General features: G+C 47.8%; 1 protein-coding gene and 1 long non-coding RNA gene across 4 annotated transcripts in view; one reads left to right on the top strand and one right to left on the bottom strand.

Annotated features, from left to right (window-relative positions):
- Window positions 1-4,210: 4,210 nt before the first annotated feature.
- Window positions 4,211-24,701, top strand: part of Caln1 (calneuron 1) — a 494,314-nt gene continuing 473,823 nt past the window's right edge. The window contains exon 1 of one of the 3 annotated variants that reach the window (XM_075977723.1): window positions 4,211-4,390. The gene's annotated coding sequence lies outside the window, so the exon portion shown is untranslated. Of the gene's footprint in view, window positions 4,391-21,665; window positions 21,794-24,701 lie in introns of those variants that run through there. The other 2 variants (XM_075977713.1, XM_075977705.1) reach the window with 2 other exon arrangements.
- Window positions 18,569-21,535, bottom strand: LOC142852670 (uncharacterized). Its single transcript, XR_012910977.1, has 3 exons — window positions 21,395-21,535; window positions 20,520-20,593; window positions 18,569-19,253 (listed from the first exon to the last, which is right to left on the bottom strand). It is a non-coding gene; the product is annotated as an uncharacterized LOC142852670 (long non-coding RNA).

The following is a 24,701-nucleotide window of genomic DNA, read 5'->3' as shown; positions in this document are numbered from 1 at the left end:
GCTTCAGAACGTTAAACACCACAGATCCATGTCTTGAAGGCATTTTCTGTAGTTCTTGGCTTCTCAGCCAATTCATGGAGTTAAGGGAAGTAAAATCCATGCTACAAGAATGTGGCAAAGGAAGGTATTCTCCAGCGTCACGTGGAATGGATGCTGTTTAAGAAGCCCTGCCCCCTGCTAAGGATACTAATAAAGGAATGTACCTGTCTTAGACTCGCTACTTGTCACTGATGAAAAGTTCAGACACTGTGTTTCACATGTTAACCTGATAATTTTTTTCCCCTGGTGGAGATAGGATTAACCTTTGGTTGGTAGAAAGGATAATTCCAGTTGTTATGGCCTTAGAATGTCTGATAAGGTCACTAAATTGTTTAGTATTTAGCCTAACAGCTTTATTCTTTTTTTCCATAAACTTGTTGGAACTACATTATTCAAATGCTTTTTGGGTATGTGTGTGGTGTGCTCTGTTTGCTCATGTGCGTGGGGAGCAAAAGGTTAATGTCAGGTGTCCTCCTCAACTCCTTTCTTTTTGAGACAGGGTCTCTCTCTGAACCTGGAGCTCATTGATTCAGCTAGGCTGGCTGGCCGGGGGAGCTCCAGGGTCCCCTTTTTTTCTTCCTTTCCAGCGCTGACAAGCAACAGAATGCCCTGTTTTTATATAAATTCTGGGGATTAAACTTAGGTCCTCAGCATGTACAGCATGCATTTTACTGACTTGAGCAATCTCTGTAGCTAAGGTTTTATTTATTTATTTGTTTGCTTGTTTGTTTTGGTGTTTTTCGAGACAGGGTCTGTCTGTAACTTTGGAGCCTGTCCTGGAATTCACTCTGTAGACCAGGCTGGCCTTGAACTCAGAGATTCACCTGCTTCTGCCTCCTGAGTGCTGGAATTAAAGACATGTGCCCCTACTGCCTGGCTTGCTTTTTTATTACTTATTTATTTATTTTAAAGACTGGGCCATCCTATGTAGTTCAGGCTGGCCTTTAACTCATCCTTTGTGCTGGGACTATAGGTATGCACCACTATACCCAGCCAAAATACTTTCTAAAAGAGATTTTATTTTTGTATATGTGTATGTGTATGGGCATATGTGTTCAGGTGCCTGTGAAGGGTGTTGGATCCCCTGCAGATGGAGTTTCTGGAGATTGTGAGTTGCTTGGTGAGGGCACAGGGAACTGAACTTGAGTCCTGTGGAAGAGCAGCAAGTTCGCTGAACCACTGAGCCATCTCTCCAGCCCCTGAAATGTTTTTTTTTTAAATCAACTTTATGTTGTTTTTATCTCTGCTATTCAGTGGCTACACCTGCTCCTACCTCTATCTCCCTTGCTGATGTGTCCACAGCCTAGAGATCCTTGGCTGCTCCAGCTGCCTCCTTGTAGGGAGACAAATGTCATTTTAACTAAGTCTGTATCTTTTTATTTTACCAATAAAGACTCAGGAACAAGATGCTGGGGTAAAAACCTGCTAGCTCACGAGGCAGAGAAATTATTCAAATGACCTTCTTCCTCAGTCTCCCTGTCAGAAAGAGACGGTGTCTGGAAATAAAACTCCTCCAACCGGATGTTCCTCCCTTCTACTTCCTGTGCCTCTCCTTCTTTGACCTCCCAGACTTCCCCTCACACTTGACGGTTAATTCCAGTCACTGGTTACTTGCTCTGCCTCCTGACCTAGGGTTAATTTTATTTAATTGATGCAATCTTGCTGTTCACAGTGTGATCAAATATCCTGCAACAGCTTTAGTTATAATTTTTTTTGAGATATAGTCTTGATATATATGTAATGGTAAAAGTAAAATGGCACCACCATTCCCCGAGTGGGCTTCCACAAGGGGCAGCGAGTCCCAGGCAGGGAGCCGAATGGTGGGTGAGAGGCCTTGGTGGGGTCCCCAGTCCCATGAGGAGCCGCAGCCATGGTAGGTGAGACAGATGAATAGGCACGGTGTGAGGTTGGATATTTAGTAGGTTATGGAAGGGAAGGGGAGAGGGAGGGAGAAGGGGGACAAGGAAAGAAATGGAGGGGGGAGGAGAGGAGAGGAGTCACGACAACAGCTACTTCTTCGGGAAAGAGATGGAAAGGAAGAGGAGCTCAGGCTGGAAGCCAAAGTTCAGCTTTCCTCATTCCTCAGTGGGTGGGCGGGGCCGGTCCCTTAAAGGGACAGGACATACCATTATCATATAGGCCTTGCTGTCCTTAAGTTTGTCAACATCCCAATGCCTCAATCTACTAAGAACTGAGGTTATAGGCATGTGCCACCATGCTTGGTATTTATAAATTAAAAAAAATTTTTTTTGAGATAGAATCTAACTGTGGGGCCTGGAACTTATTTATGTAGATCAGTTTGGCCTTGAACACATGGAGATCTACCTGCCTCTACTTTCTGAGTGTGGAGATTAAAGGCAGGTGTTTGACGGTTGTAACTGCTGAAATCAGTTATGTGCAGCTTTTTGTTCCTTTCACTAATAACTTAAATATGGGCTGGTGAGATGACTCAGTGGGTGGAGATGCTTTCCATTAAGCCTGACTTGAGCTTGATTCCAGGGTCCACATGGTAGAAGGAGAGAGCCCACTCACACAAATTGTCCTATGATTCTTCCTGTGTCATGCATGGGATCATGTATATTCACTTATACACACACAATAAATAAATACAACTTTAAAGTTAAACATAAATCTTTGTTGTATGTTCATTCTAAACTCATACAAAAACTGTGCTGTTAACCTTTGGAATGTGTGCTAGTTACTTGTTGCTCCATCCAGATTTCCAGTAAGAAGAAATGCAAGGGAAGGAATGGCTTACTGTGGCTCACAGTTTGAAGGAGGTGCAGTCCACCACGGTAGAGAAGGCAGGCCAGGAGCATGAGACAGTTTGCCACACTACATCCACAGTCAGGAGGTACAGCATGAACAGAAAGTGGAGCCAGTCTCAAGGTCCACCTCCAGTGACCCACTTCCTCTAGCCAGACTCCACCTCCTAAAGGTCCCTGCAACCTCTGCAGAAGTGCCCCCTGCTGGGAACTAAGGGTTCACCTGAGCCTGTGAAGGATATTTCACATCACGTGAGTTCTCTGGGACTTTAGATGGCTCTCGCTGATGGTAAATAGTCAACACTGGCCTTAGGGACAGGGCACTGACTCCCTTAGCGTAGGCATATGGGATTTGCTGGAGGCCTGTGTGAGCTCTGACTTGACAGATGGGAACAGGCAGGAGGCCTTCTCTGCAGCAAGGAATATAAGTGAGGCCAGGTACACAAACAGTCTCCTCACCAGATATTTCTATGTATAAATCTGTTGAGGGAAGAGCGGTCTACAAGCTGGCCACCATCCAGGATACACAGAGCAGGCTTGGTTGTAGTGGAAAGCTAGAGAGTTTGGGGTGCAGGAACCCACATTCTGGTTGAAAACTGAAGCAAGATTCATGGCTTTATCTTTCAGATAGAGACTGTGGGTCCTGGGGACCTGTGATGAGTTCAAGGTGCTTCCTAGAATCCCCCAGTGAGGGCCTGGGTCTGTAGCTCAGTGGTAGAACTAGAGTCATGGGTTTGACCCCCAGTACCATTAAAGAAAAATAAAGCAAGCTGGGTTGTGGCAGCACACACCTTTAATCCCAGCGTTTAGGAGGCAGAGGCAGGCAGATCTTTGTGAATTTAAGGTCAGCCTGGTCTACAGAGCGAGTTCCAGGTCACCATAGCTACACAGAGAAACCCTGTCTCAAAAAAAAAAACCCAAACAAATAAACAAAACCAAAACTAAAACCAAATAAAATCCAAAAAAGTCAAATGAATAAGTAACAATGAAATCTAAAGGGAAATAACTGTTTTGCAGTGTGGATTTTAATTACAATTTTTTGGAGTTTAAGAAAAATTAAGTCAAGCCCTAAAGTTCTCAGCTGAGGACTCCAGTCTACCTAAGGTATCTTGTTTGTGGGTTGGGAACTGGGCCGAGCATCCAGCTCTGACTGATGTTTAACACATCCAATTTAACCAGGACCAGACTATAAGAACCCGAGTGAACCACCATGAGGCCTGAGCAGTGTAGGGCGGGTCCTGGCCTTGGGCTCTCGGTTGCCCTCAGCCAGTTGCTTCTGTGGCTTGTTGGGAGTTAATGTGACACTGGAGATTTTGCCAAGATTCCTGGGCTCCACCTCCATCTGCCTGGTAGGTCGGCTGGGCTTGGCCTGGCTCCAGGGAGCTCGGGCACACTTCCCTGGCCCCGCAGTTGGAGAGGGCACCGTAGCCAGGGTCCCGCACACTTTCAGTGGGCTCCGAGGACCGGGCCAGCTCCATATGGAAGATCTCCTAGCTGTGGCTGCGTGGCTAATCCACCTTCACAGCCCCAGCAGTCAGATTAGAGTCCCTCTGGAAGCAGCTCCAAGGAATACACCAGGAACACAGGTGAGAGGACTTGAGAGCTGTGGGGACTCGGGGGTGACAGTCTGTCTCCAATGACAGCGTGCGTCTCAGCAATCGTGACCTTTCCTTGGATTCCAGGGTTACTTGAAGTTGTTCCCAGGTAGTGGAGGTGGGAGGTGGACCAGGGATGTGCTCTTTATTAACTTCTTCATCTTCAGAACTCAAAGATTAGCACCACCTCCTCCAGAAAGCCTTCCCAGGCCGCAAGAAACCCATTCTCTCAGCCCTCAAAGGATACTGTGATTTTTTTTTTGTTTCTTATATTGTAAATGTTTGAACCTGCAGCAAACCCTCCAAATCTACACCTATAGCTCTAGATTTTAGAATCCCTTGGTTGGGGGAGGTCCTCCCCCAGGGATTCACTCACCCTTATGTAAATGATCCTAGTAGTGTTTGGGGTGCCTGATAGGGCAAAATACCACCCCTTGTTTCCCATGGCTTGCTCACTTCGTCTTCTTATACACACCATGACCACCTGCCCAGGGATGACACTGCCCACAGGGAGCTGAGCCTTTCCAAATCAACCATCACTCAAACATATGCACCACAGGCTTGCCCACGGGCCAACCCGATGGGGGCATTTTCTCAGCCGAGGTTCCCTCTTCTCAAAAAGCTGGAAATTAACCGGCATGGAGGTGTTGGGGAGAGTCATCAGACCCTCACCCCAGAGTCCAGCCAAACCTCCTTCCTGCCCTCCCACACCGGCAGCAGAGAGTGCATTCTTGCGGCATGCTTGGTTCTACGATGGTAGAAGATTGACTGACGTGGGGACCCTATCTATACAGTTTGGAGACTTAATCACCCATGCTAATGAAGCAGGTGTTTGTGGGCCAACCCCTTGCCCTCCTGTAAGTAACCCTAATAAGTTCACTAGTTCCTCAAGATAAACTTGGGTGAAATTATTCCTTTGGTCTGGGGTGAACAAAAGTTTGATTGTCTCAGGACTGATCTTCAGAGGGGTCATGTGCAGATCCACATGGCTGCTTTGATTTCAAATTGGTAACACCACATCCAGCAGGTCTCCCAATCAGACCCTGTTTTCTCTGTTTCTTCTGTGTATATGTATGTGTTCAGGTGTAAGTGTGTGTGTGTGTGTGTGCGCTTACATGGAGGCCAGAGGACAATCTCATGTTCACCCCTCTCATTTCTTTATTTTGCGTGTGTTCTGAGTGTGTGGTGTGGGCGTGCATCTCTCACCACACATGTGGATGCCAGAAGACTTCTTGAAGCAATCAGTTCTCTTCTTCCACCATGTGGGTTCTGGGGAAGGAACTTGGGCCGTTAACTGGAGCCTTTTACCAGCTGAGCCTTCTCTTGAGCCCCACCTTGCTTTTTGAGACACAGTCTCTCACTGACCTGGAACTCCTTCCCTAGGGATCACTGGTCCATGAGCTTCAGGGATTCTCCTGTTTCCACCTCCTCCATGCTGGGATCACCAGCACACACCAGCATGCCTGGCTTTTTTTTTTTTTAACATAGCTTTTGGGAATTAAACTTGGATCTTTGTGTTTGCAAGGCAAGTGCTGTACCAAGTGACCTATCTCTCCAGCTTCCATTTTCCCGTTCTTCTTCCAGTCCATCTGTTTTCTCAGGTTGGACTTAATTTTTTATCTGTGCTATTCCATCCCTCATCACTATTAGTGTCCTCATCCATTTTACTGCAGTTCGGAACAAGGAAGACCTGGAGCCTACCAGTCACGGAAGTAAAGAGCCCTCCACTCTGGGTGGAAGTTTCTGTTTCTCTCTGTTTACTGAGCTCATCTCCAACTATATTAAGCAACAAATCAGACACCTCGCAGCGCAAGTGTTCATCTCCTACCCACAGATCGCGATGATCCACAGAGAAGATTCATGGCTTCCTGCTGGCATAATTTCTGGACGTTATTATGCCAGGCGAGTCTCTGTCTCTCGCTTGACTTTGGCTGTAGGATTACAAACCCCTCCTCTATTGCTCTGGCCTTAGCTCCCACTGTTCATTTCTCCCAGATGCAGCAATTGGCAGGGCGGGGAGAAGGTGAGTGGGGAGAGGTTCACTCAGGTACATGGTATGTATATGTTCATGTTCATGCATATGTGGGGGCAAGAGGTCAACCTTGGGTGGCATTGTGTCATTTGTCAGATGCCATCCACCTCATTCTATGAGACAGTGTCTCTCACTTGCCTGGAGCTAGGCTGGCTGGTCAGTGAGCCCCAGGGAGCCACTTGTCTCTGCTTCATGGGCTCTGGGATTACAAGTGCACACTATCACACCCAGATTTTTTTTTTAAATGTGATTTCTGGGGACTGAATGTGGCCCTTCAGGTTTGTGTTTCAGGCACTTTAGTCCTCTGAGTCATCTTGCTGGCTGGTCCCCTAAGAGAAAGAATGTAAAGGATGGAAGGTTTTGGCTCATGGTTTTGGAGGGCTCATTTTGTGGTGGATTGCTTTTCAGTTGTGGTGACGCAGAGACATCAGGGTTGCGGTCATTCGGGGGGGAAAAAACTGTTCACCTCACAGTGTCCTGGAAACAGCGAGTAAGAAAAGTAGACGTTTCAAATGCATGCCCTCTAATGACATACTTCCTCTAAAAAGGTGAGCATCCTTATGGCCTAATCACTTCTAAGAGCCCCACCGCTGCTTTGGGGACTGTGGTAGTGTTGTTCTGTTGCTGTGATAAATAAACCAAAGCTGCTTGGCGGGGGAGGGGGGAATCTTTCATCTTATACTTTCAGGGCACACTTCCATCACTGAAGGAAATCAAGGTGGGAATCTGAAGGCAAGAACTATGGAGCCTCACAGGTTCATGCTCAGCTACCTTGGTTATACGGTTCTGGACCACTTACCTAAGGATGGTACCACCTGCAGTGGGCTGGACCCTCCTCCTACATCAATTAACAATCAAGACAACTCTCCTCGGGCATACCCACAGGCCAATCTGATCCCTCAATCATTTCCTCTTAGAAGACTCTAGGCTGTATCAAGTTGGCAACTAAAGCTAACTAGGATGGGGACCAAGCCTTCAAAACATGAATTTTGGGAGGACATTTTGCATATAAAAACCATGACATCACGTTTCCAGTGTCCCACCACCACCACTCTCTTAAATATTTACTACCTTCGCATAAGCTAAGTGGGGATGGGTGGCTTTCATCAACGTCTGGGTAGTGTGGTCAATAGACCTGATTCCTTCCAGTTCAGATTCAGCAATTTCAGTGCCTTCCAATTTTTATTTTTCTGACTTGGTCCCCTCGCCTCCACATTATGCAGATATTTCTCACTCTCTGCTGAGCTAGCTTCTTGGAGTTCTTTGAGTCCCTGGGATAAGTGGTACTTGGCTGATTTACAATTTGAGTGTAAACCATTTGAACACTCGCTCCTCATATGGCGGTGCTGTTTCGGGAGGTTGTGGAATGTTTGGGATGTATTTTCTAGCTGGGATGTAGACTCCAAGGGATGGAGTTTGAAAGTCATATCCCGGCTCTGCTTCAAAACCCACCAAACTGTGAGCAAGACAGAAACACCCATTGCCATGGACCCAGCTGTAACACCATGCCCTCCATTCCATGATGAACCAATGATCTCTTTCCTTCCTTAAGTTGCTTCTGTTAGGTGTTTTGTTAGAGAGATGATGAAAATAACCAAGATCGCCAAGAGTAGTCTTTACCTCCTGAGAAGAGGCTGATTTTCCAAGCCTGGTGTTATAGAATGGTCTTTTCCCTCCAGGTATAGCATACTGCCATCATGGAGTAGAGATTAACTTGACCCAGTAGTCATGGCAACTAGACAGTGATAGCCAGGTCTGTGGTAATGGAAATGGAGCTTTTGACACTCCCTAGTAGGTAGAGAGTCACGGAACCCTCACTTGGGATCCTAGTCATTACTTGGTCCTGCCCTCCAGAAGCTGCAAAAGATCCTGGGAGATGCTAGACTAGACAGGAAGCAGAACATTAACTGGACGAGGATTCCATGTTGCAGCATCCACGAGGTCACCATTCATGCTGAAGCGGGAATTTGCAGTGGTACAGCTGTTTTGTCACATCTTACCCTGTAAGTTATCCGTCGTGTGTGCTCTGCAAATGAGTTCAGTAAACTCATCCAGTAAAGTTTGCTGAGTTGGGTTTTGGTGCCTTACTCGGAGTGAATCGCCGTTAGTTTTCATGGCTACCCAAGAGAGTCAGTGTAACACTTGAGAAGGCAAGTGAGGGTCTAGTCTCAGCCTCCATGGCAACCTGTCTAGGTGTTAAGCACAAGACAGCATGGCCTCTGTCTCCTCTGGATCTCTGGGCTGGGTCTTTCATTAGTGATTCAGTGGTTCACAGTCACCGGAATGGTGATGGTCATCACAGTAGCATAGACAAACAGGTATTAAGGACTGGATATTTTCTTGTTGGCAATTGAAAACACTGCATGTGTGCGCATGCGTGTGTATGCATAACCTAGCTTGTTATATGGGTGCTGGGATTTGAACTCCAGTCCTCAGACTTGCTCAGCAAGTACCCTTAGCTGCTGAACCATCTTTGCAGACCCCTCTTGTTATCAATGAACAGAGATAAACTTTAAAACATAGATGACTCGTGGGCTGTGGCAGTTTTGGCCTCACCTCTCTGTGCTTTTTAATTTTCTATGATGCATGTGTAATTGCACATACATGAACAAGGCTTATGACGAACCAAAACAGAAATCAAGTCCAATCCCCAAGTAAACGAGTCCAAATAGTTGGGCTGGAACAATGTATAGTAGACAGGGACCTATTAATTTCTTTTCTCATAGCAGTGGCCAAATACCTGGCAGAAATAGCTTAAGGGTGGAGGGTTTACTGTGGCTTGCAGTTCTAGGGAACACAGTTAATCACGGTGGGGAAGGCATGGTGGCAGGAGCATGAGTCAGCTGGTCAGGTTGCATCCACAGTCAGGAGGCAGAGAGAGATGGGTGCTGGTGCTCAGCTCACTTTCTCGTTTTCGTTCAGTCTGTGACCCCACCCCATGGGATGGTGCTGCCCATATCTAGGTTGGGTTTCCTCACTTCAATTAACCCTAGTCTTAATTAAGCCAATTAACTCCCTCCCTGACATGCCCAGAGGAGCATCTTCTAGGTGATTCTGGATTCTATCAAAAGGATGATGCTAATCATCACAGAGGGTCATGTTTAGGGAAGGGGAGTGGGCGTTTGAGATATCCTAGATGCCTCCAACCCTTCTCTATTTAAGCTTCCTGACGTGGCTTCTGTGACATGGCAGGAGGGGCTGGGCGGTGGCCGTTCACCCCCTGCTGGGCCTGCTCTGCTCAGGATCCATCTGTTCTCCACTCTTATAGTCATTTTGTAGCTCTGTCTTCATGGCGGGTTTTCTGGGTATAGATCCAGGATACGAGGGCTGCGGACATGGCATCAGACTCACTCTTTCAGAGCCTCAGCTTGTTTCCATACCACAGGCTCCCTGACAGACGTGATTTCTCAGAGGCCAGCAGCAATGGCATCGTTGTTGACTTTGGCATCTTCTCAGGCTGAGCTCAAAGGATATCAAGCCTTGGAGCATCAGAAGATGGCCTTGCTGCGGGACAGCAGCCTGATTTAGGGAAGGACACTATCATTCATACACTATCTGGAGCACCCAGAACTCTGTGTTGGGGGGGGGTTCTATTCAAAGGGACAGGCTGCACACAGAGCTCTGTGGAGCCGAAGGTTTCCAGATGGAGCAAAGCACTGTGTCAAGCCATTTGTGAGCCCTTTATCTCTCCCGGGCCCCTTGGGGGTACCTCCTGGCCTTTCCCCAATATTGTGGTGCCCAGAAAGCACCACAGCAGCCCAGCATCTATGTAATCACCCCATTGTGCCTAGATTTAGAGGGAGCTGCTGTCCCAAGGTGCTGTCTTCCGAGCCATACAGTGGCCAGTTTCATGGTATCAGCCATGCCTGCTTGTAAGTCTCTGCCAGGAGTAACCCTGGTATTCCTGACAGTCCCTCAGAGAGGCAATGGGGAGGGTCCTGGACCCTCACCTGAGATCCAGCCCTTCCTTTCAGTTATTTGTACACAATTTTTCTTGATTGCTTGTGTGGTGGGGGTGGGGTCTTAGGGAAGGCTACCGTTTATCAGCTGAAGAAGAGCAGGGCTTCATCTGTGTGGCTATGGGCACACCATCACGGAGGCGAGGTGAAGACTTTCTAGTGCGGCTGCGGTGGGGTCCCCCACATTCCTATCAGTAACTCCTCATCCTCACTCTCTGTAAGTAAACCCAATAGACTTAGTGGTCCCCCAGGGTGAACTTTGATGTTATTGTACTTCAGTTTGTCTTTGGAGCCTTCTGAGGAAGGAAGGTACACTTGTCCAGGGAGGGAATTTTCACAACACCTTCTCAGTCTCAGAATTCCTATGCTGAGGGGACAAATATTATAAAAGACACCTTTATCCTTTATGACACAGTTTGTACTTTAGGGGGTGTCATGCCCTTCCATGGGTTGCCATCCCCCACTAACTAGTCCGGGGGATGGGGTAGGGGGAGGAAGAAGTCAAGTGTGTAACTGAAGAGAGGGAGATGGGAGGTGGCTGGGGACACACAAAGAGCATGTTATTTCTGTCACTTGCAAGTCATTTGGAATCTTAAACTTAAGGGACAGGATGCTGAAGCCAGACTGACAGGGATTCCGGCAGGGAAAGCTCTCTGTCTCAACACAAGGAAAGCAGTAACCCTTTGTGGGGACCTCTCCCAAAGCTGCCTCCACTAGAGTCATGATGGTTGATCACGAGAAGACGTGGGAGCTGGCGGGGTGTGGCGGTGCACACCCGTAACCCAGCACTCTGGAGTTGAGGTAATAGAATCACTGCAAGTTCAAGGTTAGCCCAGGCTATTCATACAATTTTGGGGGCTGGTGAGATGGCTCAGTGGGTAAGAACACTTACTGGAAAAGTATGAGAACCCGGGTCGAGCTCCTGACTCCCGTTTGCAAAGCCAGGCACGGCTGTGTATGAGCCTGTGACTTCACCACTACGGGAGACAGAGACAGTGGGTCACTGGGGCTTGCTGGCTGCCTGCCTAGCTCTGGTTTAGTGAGAAATTCCACCTCAAAAGAATAAGAGAGTGAGAGAGCAGAGCATTTGATGTCCTCCTCTGCCTTGTGTGTATGCATAGGTGTGTACACATGTCCTGGACCAGGAACAATTTTTTTAAAAAAAGACGTGAGTTGATCCCAAAGTTAGATTTGGCTCTGGGGTGAGATTTTGCCTTGGTTTCATAGAATTTACACACATCTTCACACACATACCCAGGGGCAATAAGGGCACACACAGTCTTCCCTATGTTGTCATTCATAAGATGAAACAGCTTTTTACTCTTGTGGGGCAGTCTGAAGGTGGACGCTTTACCACGGTGCGGTCTGACGCTGTGGTCTGTACCTTAAATGTGCACACATTCCGTAGTCCTGGCAGCTGTGTTCTGTTGGAGTACCTTTTCTTTCTTTTCCTTTTCCTTTCTCTTTATTTAAGGGAAGGATTTTTGTTGTTTCCTGACAGAGTCTCCTCTAGCTCAGATGGACCTGGAACAGTAACTGTGGCTGGTCTTGAACTCCCGATCCTCCTGGCCCCCCAGTGCCAGAATACAGCTGTGCACTGGCCATATTTATTCCATCTTGCTTTTTCTTTAAGGACACATTGCTGAGTTATCTTTTCCTTTTTTAAGTTTACTTTCACACGTGTGTACATGTGTGTGTGATTGTGTGCATCCCAACCGCAGGTGACCTTTCCCAAGAACCATCACATTGTTTTTCTTTTGTGAGTCCCAAGGATCAGAATTTTCATACTTAATGGCAAATAACTTTACTGACTGAGTCATCTCCCCAGGTTCTATAATTTCTACATAAATAAATATATACATGATGTACAAATAATTTGCATTTATAAATATTTACTATATAAGAAACATGAACGTATTGCACTTTCCACTTCATAAATAACGTCTATGTAGACATTTATGATAACTTGACTGTACACTAACTTTAAATTTACTATTTGTCCTTTACATTAGTGACTTGAGCAAGAGTAGACAGAGTGGGTGAACCAGGAGCCTTGGTTCCTGCATTTGGGTGGGTGTGGCCATGTCTGTGGGCTCAGCAGAAGGGAAGGACAGAGGTTGACATCTTTCTCCTCCTCTCCTCCAATTTGGCATTCCACCCCATTTTTCCATCTCTCGTTTCTGCTTCTCTTCTTCCTTCTCCTCCCTCCTCCTATCTTCTTCTTCTTTCTCCTCCCTCCTCCTATCTTCCTCTTCCTGCTCCTTTCTCCTCCTCTTCTTTCTCATCCCTCCTCCTCTTTCCTCTTCTTCCCCCTTTCTTCATCTCTTCTTTCTCCTCCTTCTCTCTCCCCCGTTCCTCTTCCTCCCTCCTCATTTTCCTTTTCTTCCTCTTCTTCCTCCCCTCTTTTCTTTTTCTTCTTTCTCCTTCCCCTTTTCCCATTCCTTCTCCACCCCCTTTCCCTTCCTCTTCTCCTTCTTGGTGGTGCTGGGGCCTCACACTTCCCATGCAGAGCAAGTGCTGCCCCACCAAGCTATACTCTGAGTCTCGGCACTCTCCTGACAGACAGCACAGCTCTGTGTACTGGGTAACTCGCTCCCTGTGGCAGCATCATAGATCTGCATGTCTCAGTACCACTTCACTGGGGTGAGATTCACAGATTTCTCATTTATGCTAAGGAGCTAAGCTCTCTTGTTAAGATGGAAGCATCTTTTTTCTTGATGGTGGTGGGCTATCTATCTATCCCAGGCTGACCTTCCTGGTTTAGTCTTCTGAGTGCTTAGATTACAGGAGCTTCCATACCTGGGCATCAATTCATGTTAATCAAAGTTTTTTGGGCCAGCAAGATGGCTCAGTGATGTAAAATGCTTGCGACGTAAGGTTGACAGTCTGAGTTCGAGCCCCAGAGCCCACTTAATCAGAGAAAGAGAGAAACATCTCCCCAAAGTTGTCCTCCATACACGTGCTGTGGCATGTGTATCCCACCTTGTATACACACACACCCACACCCACACACACATGAACACACATGTACAAGCACAATAACAATAATTATAGATAAATAAGATTTAAAAAGTTATTGTGTGCCAGCCCTGTAATAGGCAGACTAAGTGTACAATGGTGAGAGACTTATGTCCCTTATGGAAGGAGGGGACATTTGTCTCTTATGGAGCAGTGCCTAGCTCTTATAGAGTGGGAAACTGTCTTCTGGGGGAAAAATAAAATGTCTGCACAGTGGGCTGGCTGCTATAAGAGGAGTGGGTTCCCTTCTCTGCTTGGTGGATGGAGAAGAGAGAGTTTCAGAGAAGCTGACCGCTGGGATGTTTTCCATCTATGTAGGGTGTTGATAGATAGTTCTGAATTTACTGGGGGCCAAGGACAGATACCCCCAAGCTGGCAGAACATGAAGAGGCCAGATTGTGCGAAGCTAGCCTCTTCCGGGCGTTGAGCGTGCTTCTGTGCGTCTGGAACTATTTTCGTCACTAGGAGCTGGAAGGAGAAGAGGTGATGAGAGGGAACTTCCTGCCAGCGGTTTAGAGAGAGCCTCTAAGACAGACTGGAGTTTGATTAGTTTTCTCTGAAATGGCATGGGGGGGGCATGGTTTGTCTTTTATAAAGGCTGCTCTAATTGTTCTCCAATTACAACCCCCCCTATGTTTTATTTACTGTTTAAATTGACCAGTGGCCTATTAGATCCGTCTTAGAGCTGAAGGATCTCTTTCAAGGGCAGCTTGTTGGGACACGACCTAGATCAGCCCTGCAGCGACTCCTCTCCTTCCCCATGAGGCGCAGACTGTCATAGTGCACCTCAGTTTCCCTCTCCGGTCTGACCAGGAATATTTTATCTCACCGACCAGAACTGATTGCCCTGTCTTCCATTCCCCACTTTGCTTGGGAGCCTCGGACCCCCAACTTTGTGTGTTTGCAGCAGGGTTTTCCCATTACCTCAGCAACATGCATCATCCTATATTTGCCAGCATCGCCATCTACCCCAGGCTCGCCTCTAACCCTGAGGTCAGTTCCTATGAGTAGAACCTGCGACATCCCTGTGTTCCTTCTCTTATACACGTGCCTCCATGGCAACTGTTTTTTGTCAAATTCCATTTTTGTGTGTGGCATGCATGTATGTGAAGACATGTTTCCATGTGGCGCACATGTGAGGGTGGCACTGGTCTTGCAAAGTAATAAAGTTATATATAGCTTCGTTCCTATAATAGGGGTCTCTAGAAGAACAGAGCCAACCGGAGCTTATATGTGATACATACACTTTATATATTGTGATATATGCCATTTTAAAATGACTATAGAGACATTTATTGGATTGGCTTATATGATTGCAGACCAAGAGTCCCACAATGACCGTCTTCATGCTGGACAGAGAACCCAGTAGCTGGAAGCCATAGTGACACCCATTGTCTTCCCCATCCCGGCATCACCATCTTTCTCTAGGGTGGACCAATGATGCCACCCTAGTCTGACACTGAAGGCCTGGAGGTTTCTGCGAGAGTGTCAGGTACATCATCAAAGACTGAAGTAGCTGGAGTCTGTTGTTCATGGACGATGGCAGCTGTAGCTGACACAGTTAAAAGCGGAGAGCAGAGCTCACGAACCTGGCCAGCTTCCTCCTTCTCCTCTTTTGTTTTTTTCTCTATCCTAATTCCCAGCCTATTGGATGGTGTGTCCCATATGCCATCAGATCTAGCCTTCCTCTCATTGGCTCCTCCACATGCCAGTCATCCCTGGAAATGCCCTCTTGGATGCTCCTAGAAGTGTGCCTTACTAAGTTCCTAAGCATCTTTCAATCTTACCAAACTGCCAATGGAGATGGCCCAGCGTTGGTCTCACAAGGGGACTGCTAAGGAATGACCAGGGCCCACCCCTCATTCTGATCTCTGGTTTATCATCAGTTCCATCGTATTTCCAACTCACTGGCCCTGGAGCTGGGCTAACTCCTGAGGTCGCCCAGCATTGCGCTTTAAGATTCCAAAGCCATGAGCTGAATCTCTTCTTTCCAAGGCCACCAACCATAGTGACTTTGTTACAGTAATGACAAAGAGTCTCATTCATTCTCCTTAGTGTGTCGGAGAAGATGCCAGAGGCCTCCGCAGACATTGCCTTAGAGAAGTTTCTCCAGGGTGAGCCCTACACGCTTTTGTTTCCAGAGTGACTGATTTTGTGTGTGTGTGTGTCCCTGTCCGTCCGTCTGTCCATCCATCCATCCTCCATCCATCTATCCACCCACCCACCCACACACCCACTCACCCATCTATCTACCTCTGAGTATAGACCCCATGTGGGGTGTACTAAGAGATGAGTTCAGTCCCCCAAATTCCCTCACAACTATGCTAATTTCCAAAATATCAATACAACGTGTTAACATTGACCCGACACACTGAACATAGCTCAGTAATAAGCATGGCAGTTGTGCACATGTCGTATCGATTGTCTTTTCTCAGCTGCGGTGGCATTCAGGCCAATTCCCAAATTTCTCTGTTGCCTCTTAATGTTTTTTTGGTCCTGAATGCATTGGATTTAAAATTAGGATGGGAATATTTTTCTTTCTCGATGCCTATAAATTTGGTATCATAAATGATAAATAGATACCACGGGGTTGTGCCAGCAGCCTCTGATGTGAGGAATGAGCTCAGCTATTTTTTTATTCTCTTATAATTTCATTTAATTGGTAAGTGTTAACATACTCCAAAATGTGTACTTTGTGCCAGAACGTTCTGACTGAGGCTTAATCGTGACTATTAGAACATTCCAATTTGGGATTTCCAAGGAAAAAAAAATTCTTGTCCAGTCAGGAAAACAAAAACCACACTAGCTGTTCCAAACAGATGGTCCTTAACACGTGGGATTGGTTGCACAGAAATTGAAGAGTTGAGCTAGCCCGGGAATTAACAACTGCGAGAAGAGGCTCCGGCCTAGGAGCCTTCCGCCTCTTCAGTGCACCGGCACTTCTAAGTATAGAGCTGGGGCAGGGGGACCGGCTCCTGGAATCCTGGGACAGCCAGGGGAAGGTCCTGTGAGGTTTGCAGACCCTCCCTCCTGTCTCAGAGAAGGTATTCATCCTGTGACTGCAGTGACCCTTAGAGGTTAACACAGTCACCTCGTGATAGAGATAGTCCTACCAAACTTGTGGGAAATGGTGTGTCGCACCTGGGTTGTGTTGTGATGAGCTTAACTCACGGAAATGTAGTAGGCAACCTCCCACAGATAAGGGTGGAGAGGGTCGGAAGTCTTTCCTGTCAGTCACTGGGAAAGGACACATTATCAATGATCTTTCTCCATCTTTAGTCCTCCCTACATCCCTCCTTCTCTCCATCCTTCCTCCCTTCTCTTTCTCTTCCTTTTTTCTCACCGCCCCCACTCCTTTTTCTTCTTTTTTATATTCTATTTTTTTAAAAAAGAAAACAAACTATCTTTTTTCATTTTACCTATCAATCCCAGTTCCCAGTTCTTCTCCTCCCATTCTCTCCACTTACCCCTAACCCTCTCCCCTATCCACTCCTCAGAGAGGGTAAGGCACATTGCTTTGGGGAAGGTTCGAGACCCTCCCTACTATATCTAGGTTGAGCAAGTTATCCATCCAAAAAGAATGGGTTCCCAAACAGCCAGAACAAGCGGCAGGGATAAATCCTGGTGTCACTGCCAGTGGCCCTGCTGTCTGTCCAAGCTATACAACTGTCACCCACACTCAGAGGGTCTAGTCTGGTCCTATGTTGGTTCCTTCCCTGTCCAGCTGGAGTTGGTGAACTCCCATTAGCTCAGGTAAACTGTTTCAGTGGGTGTCCCCATCATGGTCTTGACCTCTTTGCTCATATTCTCACACCTCCCACTCTTGGACTGGACTTTGGGAGTTCAGCTCAGTGCTCCATTGTGAGTCTCTGCCTCTGTTTCCATCAGTTGCTGGATGAAGGTTCTATAGTGACATTTAAGATATTCATCAATCTGACTACATGGCAAGGCCGGTTCGGGCCCTTCTCTATTGCTTAGGGTCTTAGCTGGGGTTATCCTTATAGATTCCTGGGAAGTTTTCTAGAGCAAGGTTTCTTGTTAGCCCCATAATGGCTCCCTCAATCAAGATATCTCTTTCCTTGCTCTCATCTCTGTTCTTTCTCCATCTCATCTATCCTGTTCCCTCAAGTTCTCCTCGCCCTCCCTTTCCCCCCTCCTCTTTCTCTTCTGCCCTTCTCTACCCACCTGATCTTATCTATTTCCTTCCTTCACGTGGATATACATATGTTTCCTAGGGTTCACCTTGTTTCTTAGCTTCTCTAGGATCATGGACTACAGGCTCAATATCCTTTGCTTTACAGCTAGTATCCACTTATGAGTGAGTACATACCATGTTCATCTTTCTGGGTCTGGGTTACCTCACTCAGGATGGTTTTTTCTAGTTCCATCCATTTGCATGCAAATTTCAAGATGTCATTGTTTTTTTTTACTGCTGAGTAGTACTCCATTGTCTAAATATACCACATTTTCTTTATCCATTCTTTGGTGGAGGGGCATCTAGGTTGTTTCCCTTTTTCTTCTTTCTTCTTTCTCTCCTTTACTTCCTACCTTCCTTCCTGTGCTGATTTGGAAGAAAATGGCCCCTAAAAGGAGTGGCATTATTAGGAGGTGTAGCCTTGTTGGAGGAAGTGGGTCACTGTGGAGGTGGGCTCTGAGGTGTTATATATGCTCAAACCATGCCCGGTGAGTCAGACCACTTCCTGTTGCCTGCTGGTCAAGATGTAGGACTCTAAACTCCTTCTCCAGCACCATGTCTGCCTGTGCACCACCTTGTCCCACCATGATGATAATGGGCTAAACCTCTGAAACTATAAGCCACCCCAATGAAACGTTTTTACCTTTATTAGAGTTTCCATGGTCATGGTGTCTCTGCACAGCAAGAGAAACCCCAAGACATCCTCTTTCTCTTCTTCCCCCTGTCCCTTTCTTCTTTCTCCATTTTTTCTTTCCCCTCCCCTTCCCTCTCTTCCTCCCTCCCTCTCCCTCTTTTCTTCTCCTCTCCTCCCTTCTTTTACCCTTCCCTCCATTCCTCTCTCCCTCCCTCTCTCCCTCCCTTTCTTCCCTTGTTTCTCTCTCTCTCTCTCTCTCTCTCTCTCTCTCTCTCTCTCTCTCTCTCGCCCAGATGAGCCTGGGAACACTTGATTATCCTTCCTTCACCTTATAAGTGCTGGGATCATAGCCCCATGGCATCCCACAGGTTTGCTTTCTGTAGACAGGAGAGAAGAGACACCTTGTAAGCCTCCTTGGGAGACACAGGGCAAGGATGTGCACGGAACTTATGTCCAGAAAGGCAACGTCAGGAGTTCTTTGTGGCCCGAACAAAGGTGAAGGTGCTGCAGAGATCTGCCAGTGGTTTGCCAAGCAGAGAGGAGGAGACTTTCACTGCAGGGAAGTGCAGGGACTTTGCTTAAGTCCCAGGTGAAGTTTCAAATGTGACTCTCTCCCTCTCTGGCCAGCCTGGACCAGAGGCAGGGACCATTTCTCAGGGGAGAGGTGGGAATCAGGGAGACATTGTCCACCTCTCACTGTTCCTCATCTACTTGGAGGCCTCCGTGGTAGTTCTTGATTTCTTTTTTTAAGTGCATGCTTTCTTCACCAGGCTGTTCCAGTCATCTAGTGGTGTGGGAGAATGGTCTGTATTCTGTTAATTATATTTTAAATAAATGCTGATCAGTCAGTAGCCAGGCAGGAAGTATAGGTGGGACAACCAGACAGGAAGTAGAGGTGGGTCACTGAGAATAGGAGAATTCTGGGAAGAGGGAAGCCCATTCTTCTGCAGTTGTGACCCTGCCACAGAAGAAGCAAGATGTAACTGCCCAGCTGAAAAAGGTACCCAGCCACGTGGCTAAAATAGATAAGAAATAATAGGTTAATATAAGTTATAAGAGTTAATAAGAAGCCCGAGCTAATGGGCCAATCAGTTTATAGTTAATGTAGATCTCTGTGTGATTTCTTTGGGACTTAACGATTGTGGGAACTGGGCAGGACAGAAACCCCAACAACGATCTAGAGTTTGGTTAAACTCAGTGCTGTGACAATTGAATGTGTGTCTGTAAAGTCCTTGTCTCCTCCTTGTTCCCTACTTCCATCACGAGCATCCCTGGCTTAGTTCGACCATGTCATTACAATTTACAGAGGCAGTCTTAGGAGGAAAAGAGGGTTCTTCTCTTGACTGCAGCATCTTAGAGAGGTATCCGAGGCCCCCTACATCCCTATATCCCTATCCCTCACTCAGATGTACTCTAGACACTGCTAGATACTGAATGTCGATTGGCTTAATTTACTTTGCGTTCTTACCAGGGGGCACAGTATTAAAAATCCCAGGCAAGGGTTGGAAAGATGACTTGATTGGTATAGTGCCTGCCATGTAAGCTTGAGGACCTGAGTTTGAATCCCAAGCACCTGTCTGAAAAGATAGGCATGGTGGTGTGTACGTGTAATCCCAGCACTGGGAAGATTGGAGATGGGAGGAGCTGTGGGGCTCATGGGCCAGGCAGCCTAGTCAAAGCGTTGAGTTCCAGGCCAGTGAGGAGACCCTGTCTTAAAGAAATAAGGTGGATGGGACTGGAGAGACGACTTGGTGGTTGAGAACACTGGCTGCTCTTCCAGAGGACCCAGGTTCGATTCCCAGCACCCACGTGGCAGCTCACAAGTGTCTCTAACTCCAGTCCCAGGGGATCCAACACCTTCACACCAGTGCACATAAAATCAATTTAAATAAATTAAACAACAACAACAACAAAGTGGACAGCAACAAAGGAAAATGTAGGTAGGACCTTGAGCTTTAACTCTGCAAGCATCCCATACCCCCCCCCCCCCGCACATGCGTGCAACCCCCTCCATACACATTCACAGGCAAAATTTCTGGCAAGGCACATTTAACTGCACTGACTAAGGAAATCAACTGAGGCATCAACTGGCCGGGGGAAGATTCCAGAGAGGCTAGAGATTGCCTTAGCAAGAGCAGGGTGGGGGGATGTCATAGGTTCAAAATGTCTCTGCTGAGATAGTCTCAAAAATCAGCTAAGCTCCTGGAGCCAGAAAGGTGACTCCACAACCAAGCGTGCTTCCTGCTCTTCTAGAGGTCCCGAGTTCCGATTCCAGCACCCACCTTAAAAAGGACTCGCAGCCTCCTATAACTCCAGCTCCAAGGGATCCAGCGCCCCCTTCCAGCTTCTGCAGCCGCTTCACACATATGCACACATGTGCGAATGTTCATGGAAAATACAAATAAAACAAATCTTTACAAAAAGCATGGTCCCCAATGAAGTCCCTGCTCTCTGAGAAGCAGCAGGCACGCAGGGAACATTCTTTGCAGCTTGCTCCTTTTCTCATGCCTGTGGATGTCTAACTCCAGGCTATTCTCATGGCTACGGTTGGTGTCAATGTTTCTTGGTCATATTCCTGTAAGTTATAAGGACATGAACCTGGCTAACATTCTGACACTGGATGATAGTGGGGAGGCATGTACTTACTGTATGTGAGTGGATGCATGTGTGTGCTTAAATGGACATGTATGAGTGTGTGTGCATGTGTTTGGTTAGACCTGTACCCAGGCAGGTAAGTATACATGGGTAGGTATGTGTGTACATAAACATGTGTACATGGACTCGTATGTGTGCACACAGATATATGTCTTTTTGGTTATGAGCTAGCCTTGAACAGATAAGCCATCCCGAGCCGTCTTTCTAGCCCACGTAGGTGTTTGTACACAGGTGTGTGTACCTAGGCAGGCATGTGTGTGCATGGACAGGCTTGTGTGTGCATAGGCTGCCCTGTGTATGTATGTGTGGCTGTCCTCTACAGTGGCTGTCCTCAAGCAATCCTCTCAGAACAGAAACTGTCTCCTGCTCTCCCTGGCCAGTGTCCTGTCCAGGCTCATGTGGGGTCAGGGTGCCCTTGATGCTACCTGCAACCGCCCCCCCCAGCCCAGTGCAGCCCTTCCCCCTAGGCAAAGAGGACAGCAGCCAGGACATTGGTACTCACTGGTGAGGACTGTGCCTGAGTCCGTGGTCCAGTTTCCAACCTCATCTCTCAGGAGACCCCTGCACGAACAGCCCCCATTTCCTATCCTCCTGGCTCCATCTCCTCGCTGGAACTAGCAATCTGCAGAAAGCCTTTCCAGCAGCCGAGAGCAGCAGCCAGGAGCAGCCACAGCAGCAGCCGGAGTAGCAGCAGCAGCAGCACCCTTCAAATTGGGTCTCTAGCCCTTTAAATCTGCTCAGTTACCAAAAAAGAAGAGGGATCAGACCCTGTTAATTAAAGCTCGCCCTGGCCCGTCAGGCTGAGGAGCTGCAGTGCTCTGCTCCTTCAGATGGCTTAGCGACTCTTCCCCCAACTCCACAGCCATGGATCTTGGAGCACTTCTCCCGAGATCAGCAGGAGGTATGGTCCTTAACGCTCGCACTCAGGCTCCTGTGGCTCTAAATCAATGAGACACTAACTGCATGGACGTTGCCTGGCCCCTCGGGGCTTCCTTCTCCCCCTCTTCTTCCTCTCCCATCCCTCAGCTCAGGATCTGGTTGAGACCAATCAAGTCTGGATTCCCTGGGCTTTGGAGGGAAGGAAGGGAAGGGAAGAGAAGGGATGCTTTGGAGGGTGCTCCTCGTTTGTTTGTTTTGGCCCTGGCTTCACCTGGCTGCTCAGGTGGTCTGCAGCATCGGGGAAAGCGTCGTTAGTTCAGCTCTGGCTTGTGCAAAAGCATTCTGTCCTGACTGGGTCCCTTGACCCCCCCGCCTCGGTGATCAGGAGAAAGGACATCACCCCAACTCAGTTTGCTTTTCTGAAAGAAACCTATGATCTGCCACTCAGACTGAAGATGGCCGTGCAAGCCGTACAACTTTCTCTCCAGAAACCGTCCCAGAGGCGCACCATGTTAACACCTGTCCCCAGGTGTCCCCACTCCCTGGACTCTGAATGCTTCTAGGTTAAAAAAAATGCTTGCTATCTGTTCCTAAAGACCCTTCACCCCTTCCCTCATGCCTTTTGAGGAAACTCACTTCTTAGCCGAGTCCCAGGCTCTCTCCTAAAGAGTTGTTTTGGTTTAAGAATCTGCTGGAGCCTGGCAGAGAGAAAGAGAGAGAGGAAGAGCGAGGGAGAAAGGAAATTTATTTTCTTTTCACATTGCATCTTGTAAATTGTACACGGGTCCAGAGCACACATCCATCTACAAATTCTACATTGATGTCTTTCCACCCCCACAGCCTCCTGAACGGCTCCTCTCAGCTCAGACCCAAGGAAAAGGGTTCCTTCCCGTCAGCTTCACTACCTTCCCTAGACGACCCTGAAAGCCAGTTTCCAGCAGACAGTTGCTTCTTTATTCTGAGTAACAGTCCCCTTCCTGGGTTCACATGGCCTGGGGGCAGGGATTCCCATGGGGATATTAACTTCTTACCAGGGAGACACATTTAAAAAGGATTTGCTGATTTCCCTCAATAATTTTTTTTTAAAAAAATCCTGCTGGGTAAGGAACACCACTCCGAAGTTCTGGGAGGAGGGAGCTACGACCCAGTTATGTCAGTAGGGAATCCCACCCCTCCATTGTTGGCACAAACAGAGTATTTGTTTGAACAAATTGGGTGTTATTGTGTGTGGAATCCTCTCCGGTCCCTAGTGAAGGATGGCCATTTCCTCTGGGGTAAGCGTGGAAGGCGATCCGTCTGCCTCCCACACACTGTAGGTCCGTGGCAATCCGTATGAGTAAAATAATAAGTTCTCCACAGCCCTGAAGCTCTCTGGTTAGGGGAGATGACCCAAAGCCCTAGAATGTAGCACATGGTGAACTTGCCAGTCGCTGTGACTCCTGGTGGATTTGTGTGGCAATTTGAAGAGTCCCCTGAAGGAAAACCCAGGAAGAACACCAAAAGTCAGTGACAGGGGGCTTCATCATGCAAGATGGAGAGCGGACCCAGGGAAGGGAAGTCTGAGGGCTTTGCCCAAGGCCATGCTTACATTTCCTCTGCATGCAGCCTCCCTGGGGACTGCAAAGAAACCGTGGTTATAGTCCTCAGAGTGCACAGCTGGAGGGTTCAGAGGTGAAGGTCCATGAGGGAGGGCACTCCACAGGGTACCTCTTCTGTGCTTCCTGAAGCCAGAGGCTCCCTGGCCGCTCTCTCTGTGTGCTCAAGTGTCCACAGTCCCGTCCAGCTTTCTGAGGTTTGACAAAAGAGGCCCGGAATGGATATCCCCAATGGTGTCCTTGTCCTGGCAGGGACCCATGAACAATAAGTAAATCTGAGGGCCGTTGTTTATCATCAATTGTTCTTTGCAAGTTAATGGTGTGTGCGTTTGTTTTCAATTTGCTGATGTCTGCTGGCTTTGCTGCGTAAAGCTTCCAGTGGGACTTATTCGGATCTGGCAACGTGGTGGTATGGCTTTTTCATCCTTCAATACTCTTTTATCTTCTCTTAGTAGGTGTGTGCATGCATGCGTGTGTTGGCATATGCCTGGAGGTCAGAGGTCAACCTATGGGATGCTGTCAATCTCCTTTGAGAGTGGGTCTTTCACTGGCCTGACTTTACCAGTTAGGTTAGACTGGCGAGAGCCTCCAGGATCATCCAGTCTCTGTGTCCCAAGCGCTACCGTTACGGGTGCATGCTACCAGGCCTGGCATTTTCATGTGGGTTCTGGGAATACAACTTAGGTTCTTCAGCTCTCTATGTAGTTACGAATGACCTTGAACTTCTGATCTGTCTTCATTTCCTCAGTGTCAGGGTTACGGGTGTGTATAACCACACCTGGCTCACGTAGTGCTGGGAATTGAACACAGGCTCTGTGCATGATACACAGCCACTCTACCAACCAAGTCACATTCCCAGATCCGCTGTTTTTTCTCTTTCCCTCCCTCCCTCCCTCCCTCCCTCCCTCCCTCCCTCCCTCCCTCCCTCCCTCCTTCCCCCTTCCTTCCTTCCTCCCTCCCTCCCTCCCTCCCTCCTTCCCCCTTCCTTCCTTCCTTCCTTCCTTCCTTCCTTCCTTCCTTCCTTCCTTCCTTCCTCTCTCTCTCTCTCTCTCTCTCTCTCTCTCTCTCTCTTTCTTTCTTTCTTTCTTTCTTTCTTTCTTTCTTCCATGGCAGAGCAAGCATTCCTACATAGTTCAGGCTGATCTCAAGCTCACGGTGAGCCCCCTGCCTCAACCTCCCTTGTGCTAAGATTACAGATCAGCATCCCCATACGTAGCCATTAGTATTCACTGAATGACCTGGGCAGGTGTTCAGATGACTAGGGTGGTGCGATGGAAAGGGCCTGACCTTTGAAGATTGATGGACCTTCAGTGGGATCTCAGCGCGTATGAGGAC

This window comes from Microtus pennsylvanicus, chromosome 1 (assembly GCF_037038515.1).
Source record: "Microtus pennsylvanicus isolate mMicPen1 chromosome 1, mMicPen1.hap1, whole genome shotgun sequence".
Classification (NCBI taxonomy): Eukaryota; Metazoa; Chordata; class Mammalia; order Rodentia; family Cricetidae; genus Microtus; species Microtus pennsylvanicus.
This window is presented reverse-complemented; position numbering and strand designations above follow the sequence as displayed.